The sequence below is a fragment of the Hevea brasiliensis genome, chromosome 13, assembly GCF_030052815.1.
Source record: "Hevea brasiliensis isolate MT/VB/25A 57/8 chromosome 13, ASM3005281v1, whole genome shotgun sequence".
NCBI lineage: Eukaryota > Viridiplantae > Streptophyta > Magnoliopsida > Malpighiales > Euphorbiaceae > Hevea > Hevea brasiliensis.
Genome location: NC_079505.1, coordinates 10,988,917 through 10,994,690, shown reverse-complemented (window position 1 = coordinate 10,994,690; position 5,774 = coordinate 10,988,917). Strand labels below are relative to the sequence as shown.

Genomic DNA, 5,774 nt, shown 5'->3' with positions numbered 1-5,774 from the left:
ATAATAATAATAATAATAATAATAATAATAATAATAATAACAACTAAGCTATGATATTGTACGTTGAATGTGCACAAGAATTGCCTCGATATTTGTGTAATCTTAGTTTTAGTTTAATCCAACGGTGCATAGCCTTTTTGTCAAGGTAAGGGGACGATGACTTTGAACCGGTAAATAATTTATCTTAGGCCGGTTTTTTTTTAAGACGTTCTATAAAAATAATTTTAATAAAATTTTTACTAATTTTTACTATAATTTCAATTTATGTTGAGCACGTTCTATATAAGTTCAGAAGGCCTATAATTTTACTAATTTTTAGACATGCTCACAAATTAAACATCGATGTAAGGTTAATAATAATTTTATCTTTTAAATTTTATTTTATTAATAATTTTGTCTTTATATTTTATTTTTATTAATAAATTAATCTTTGTGGTCAGTGAATTTTTTAATGCCAATTTATCAGTAGAAATAAAAATGTGAGAATCAAATTATTAATGAAAATAAAATTTAAAAATTAAATCATTACTAAATTTACATTAAAAATTAACATGCGGATTTTATTAAAGCTTAAATACTTAATTATAATTTATTCTTTATTTATAAATTGAGAAGAAAAAAATAAATAAAAAAGAATACTTTGATAAATTTACCCCCTCTTTTTAGTAAAATAGGTCAACTTAGTCCAAATTACATCCAACACATGAAAAATAAGTGAGAAATCTAAATTATTAATATTAAATTGTATTATTATCTTCAAGTAATTATTATTCAGTTCTTGAAATTTTACAAGAGTAATAAGTTCTTATATTTGAAAAATTAAAATATTTTTCAAAAAAAAATTTCTTTTTAAATATTTTATTATTGGAATGATCGAATATTATTAAACTTGTTGATCTTGATTTTTAATTTTCAGATAAGACTTTAAGAGAAAAATAATTGACTATGAATTTTTATTTTAATTTTTAATTGAATTCATTTCATGTCATTGTTATGATTTTTTTTTTTTTAAGAAGGGATTGCAAATTAGGGCTAAGCAGAATTCGGTTTAAATCGAAAAACTGAACCAAACTGAATCGAGTCAATTTGATTCAATCGGTTCGGTTTTAAAATTCAATGGATTCGGTTCGGTTTTATATTATAAAAATTCCAGTTATTTCGGTTTGGTTCAGTTTTGAAGAGAAAAAAATCGATTAAACCGAACTGAACCAAATAGTAATTTATATAATCAAATCGAATTAAATCGAACCGAATCAATTTTTGAATTAATTTATTTTTATGAAAAATTTATGAATTATATTTAATTATATATATATTAATTGTTTAATTTCATTGATTAATGGTTATTATGTTCAAACCAAAGTTAAAATTAGACCAAATAACTTGAAAATCAAGTATAAATTAAAAAACTAATCAAAAATCAAACCGATCGGTTTAAATTGAATCGAACCGAAATAGAACGGTTCGATGACTCGATTCGATTTTTTATCCATTTCGGTTCGGTTCGGTTTCTAAAATTTACGATTTGATTTTTTATAATTTAATTCGATTTGATTTGGTTCGATTCAGTTTGAACCGAATGCTCACCCCTGTTGCAAATGGCAAATGATAAATAATAGACAAATAAAGAGGCCAAAATTTAGCTTTTTTTGACAAATTTGGGAGAAAAATTTTTCAATTAGTCTTTAGTTAGTCGCGTACTCGAATGTGAACTACATTGATATAATTTTGTTGAATTTTGAATAAAATTATTTTAATTTTTCTATTTTAAATTTAATTATCATTGATTATCAAATTCAAGAAACAGATTTAACGTTTTTTTTTAAGACAGAAGAAATTTATTCAGAAGAATCCTTTTAGATGAAACAAATACAAGAGTCGATTAAAAAGAAGATGGCGATTAAACAACAAAGCATTTCGAGCAATAGCATGAGCCGCTTTATTGACACGCCTGCTAATTCAACTAAGAGAAAAGGACACTCCTTGTTATAAAAGAACTTTTGCAGTCCAGACTGATGCTTTCAAATTCCACTTCCTCTAAAACCATAGTAAATAGCATCAATTTCGAGTTAACCTCATCATCAACTTAAGTCATATTATGATCTAGCAACCAGGAAAGTAGGAGTGAGCATTCGGTTCAAATCGAATCGAACTGAATCAAATTAAATTATGAAAATTGAATTATATATTTTAGAAACTGAAACGAACCAAAATTGATAAAAAAAATCAAATCGAACCGAAATCGCTATATTTCAGTTCGATTCGGTTCAAATCGATCGGTTTGATTTTTTATTATTTTTTTAATTTATACTTACTTTTTAAGTTATTTGGTCTAATTTTGACATTGGTTTGAACCTAATAACCACTAATCAATGAAATTAAACAATTTATATATACATAATTAAATATAATTCATATATTCTCCATAAAAATAAATTAATTCAAAAATCGATTCGATTCGATTTGGTTCGATTTGAATATATAAAATTATTATTTGATTCGATTTAATTGATTTTTTCTCTTTAAAATCGAACCAAACTGAAATTTTTATAACATAAAATCCAACAAAACTAATTAAACTGAATTGATTCGGTTCGATTCAATTTTTTAATTTGAATCGAAATCTGCTCACCCCTACAGGAAAGAGCTTCTCGAAGGCTAATGACCACAGCCAAATGAGGAGAAACACAAAAAAGTCTATGCCCACTAATAGTAACAATAAACATCCCATGACTATCACAAAGAATAGCATCGAAACTTGCTTTAAATTGTGTCAAAAAGAGAGCCACATCCACATAGCATTTGAACCTTCCCTCGATCGGTTTAGACCATTTTATAGGAGAGCTCAATTTAGATAAAGCTATAGAGAATGGATCACTGACCTGTTTAATTCTATCTCATTCCTTTAGATAATTGAGAGCAAAGGAAACAATCTCCTGAGGACCTAAAACTTTTGCTGCCATAACAAGTAATTGTGCGAAGACCAAATGCTCGAAGGAATAATCCCAACCCGAGCCACTGTGGGTGAATCTTGCATCTTTAACATGACATGGAAAATCATAGAAAGACATCCAATTACTCATTTATGAACACCCATCAAACTCCAACAATTGAACGCTTTACAACAATGGAGAAAAACAATTAATTTAAGTTAGAGTTGTAAAAATTTTAAAAATTCAAATTTTTTTTTATAATTTCTCTTTTCATTTATAAAATATAGGCATTTAAGAAAAAGAGATTGAAAGGGTTTAATTGTCGGGTAATTTGAATAAAGGTTCTTAAATATTTGAAAATATTGTCTTTTAAGTCAAATAAATGATAATACTTGGTATTTGGATTTAATTAAAAATTATATTATTAAAAAAAATATGATTTTAATTATTATTAAAAAAGTTAAAAAAATTATTTTATTATTGTAATAATTTTATAATTAAAATATTTAATATTAATTTTAAAATATTTTTCATAATAGCCTATGCAATGGTAATGTCAAGTAGGCTGCTCGGCTGGATGACCATTGGATCAAAAGCCCCCGAACGGAGCCGAAAAATTTCTATTGAAAGGCCTGAATAATCATAATATATAAATAAAATTATTTACATACATATACATATAAAGTGTATAAAATATAAAATAAATAAAAATAATATAATTCAAAAAATTATAACAAAATTGTTATAAATAAATATAATTATTGTAAAATTATACATTTGAAAAATAAAAAAAAAACAGAATCTAAATATTTTGTTAAATTCTTATATAAAGTTCATTGATACAAAGTTAAAAAATAAATATAAATATAAACCCCAATATAAAATTAAAAAAGTAATTACTATAATTAAACATAAATAAAAAATAAAAGATTAATAAAATAAATATAAAATATATAAATATATATTTAAATTGATCAATAAAAAATTTATATAATAATTAAGATCATAAATTTTATCTATGATAAAATATATTTTTATTTTAAATAAAATAAAGGAGAGAAATCAAAATGAAACAAAAAAAAAATATTTACCTATATAAAGAGAGAAAGAATAAAATAAAAATAGAAAATAATTTTAAATTTTTTAGAAACTGAATAATTTTATTTTGTAAATATAAAAAATTTAAATAATTAATTTTTAATTAAATTTATATACATATTTAATGGTAATTAAATAATTTTAATATTTAAATTTAAATAATAATATATAAATTATAAATGATTAAAGATCGATATATAAAAAAAAATTTGAGGAGTTATTAATTAATAAAAGAATAAAAATTTACATCATTTATTTAATTTTTTTAATAAATATTTAGGGAAATTAATAAGAATTTTAGAAAATAATTAATAAAATACCAGCAAAAGCTCATTCAAACCTATCAACAAACAGATGATTGGCGAAGCTCAGACTGATTGTACCTGGTTTTGGGGATGAGTTGCTGAATCATTTGGAGATTTTGCATACATGTTGATGTCTTGCAGATTCTTAGCTACCTTGGGGATAGGAGTATAGGGCTTATCAGCTGTTATCACGGCTGTATGTTAGGAAAAGGGCAGGGGGAAACCCCTCTCCCCTCTCGCCCTCAGTGTTTGGCTTTTCACTGATACACGAACCTATAAATCCGTTTTATAATCTATAAATCCGTTTTATAATCTGGAGTTGCAGGTACATTTGATCCTGATCTCCGGCCAGTGCTTGAACTCGCTGCTGACTCCTAATTGTGTGAGCTCGAGCGAATTCTATTTGGTCCCAGGCCTTGATTTGGAGCTCATACTCGGATTTTATTTTGTCTTTCTTGAAAATTTTCCATGAACAATTTAAGAAATGAAACTTTTCTTTCCCTGGTTTTGAAGATGTTGAGTTACTTTAGTCCTTTGCTAAAATCCATTGCGGGGAGGGGAGTGGGCATTTATTATGCCATAATCGAAGAAGACGGGGCAGAGCAGGAAGCTTTTATAGAAGCTCTGGAGTCCCGATTCCTATTCCTTGCTGCTGATGCCAGGTCGACGATAAGGTATTTGAACTTGAATTTTCATGGGCATTGATAGATAATATCATGAGTTCCAAATATTCATCTACTATTAGTTCTATGAGTTAGCCAACTTCTTTGATTCAATAAGTCATACACCACCATTTAGATTGCTGATTGAAAAACAATTGAATGGAAATTCCCAATTAATGAATTTATGTGCTAGTATAAAAAGAGTGTGTGTCACTTATGCATTGGTAACTTTGGGTTGGTTTGACATATGACCTTTTCCTTTTATTACAAGGAGGCTATATTTGTGATTGAACGGTAGGGACTTTTACTCAAGTCAAGCCAATGATATGGTGCACTATATTAACTCAATTTGTATCTCAAAACTTATAGTGAACTAGATTGATTTTTATTTTTCATATTTAAACTGAATTTGATGTGTACTCAGGGTGCTTAAGCTTCACTTAGTCAGTAATAACAGGCTTAAGTAAGTTTTTGATTGATCTTGGGTTGAAGCTTGAACAAACTTGAGTCGGCTTGGGTTATATCATTTAAATTTCACATATAAAAATTTAGGTACTTGGGTAGGCTCTTGAGCCTCTTTCAGTTGAGTAATTGAAATAATCAACTAAGCTCAAGTTTGTTTTAGCTACTAGAGCTTAAGCTTGACTTGATTACAATGGACTTTAGTTTGATTATCTTGCAAGTCGAGTTCAAATAGTTCACAGGTAGCTTCTAAACCCATGATCTCAAGTCACAAAAGGGCATATTTATAGTTGCACCAAAATTTATATTGCATC

General features: G+C 26.4%; 1 long non-coding RNA gene across 1 annotated transcript; it reads right to left on the bottom strand.

Annotated features, from left to right (window-relative positions):
* Nucleotides 1-2,746: 2,746 nt before the first annotated feature.
* LOC131171812 (uncharacterized) lies at nucleotides 2,747-4,550 on the bottom strand. Its single transcript, XR_009142459.1, has 2 exons — nucleotides 4,415-4,550; nucleotides 2,747-3,037 (listed from the first exon to the last, which is right to left on the bottom strand). It is a non-coding gene; the product is annotated as an uncharacterized LOC131171812 (long non-coding RNA).
* Nucleotides 4,551-5,774: the final 1,224 nt, after the last annotated feature.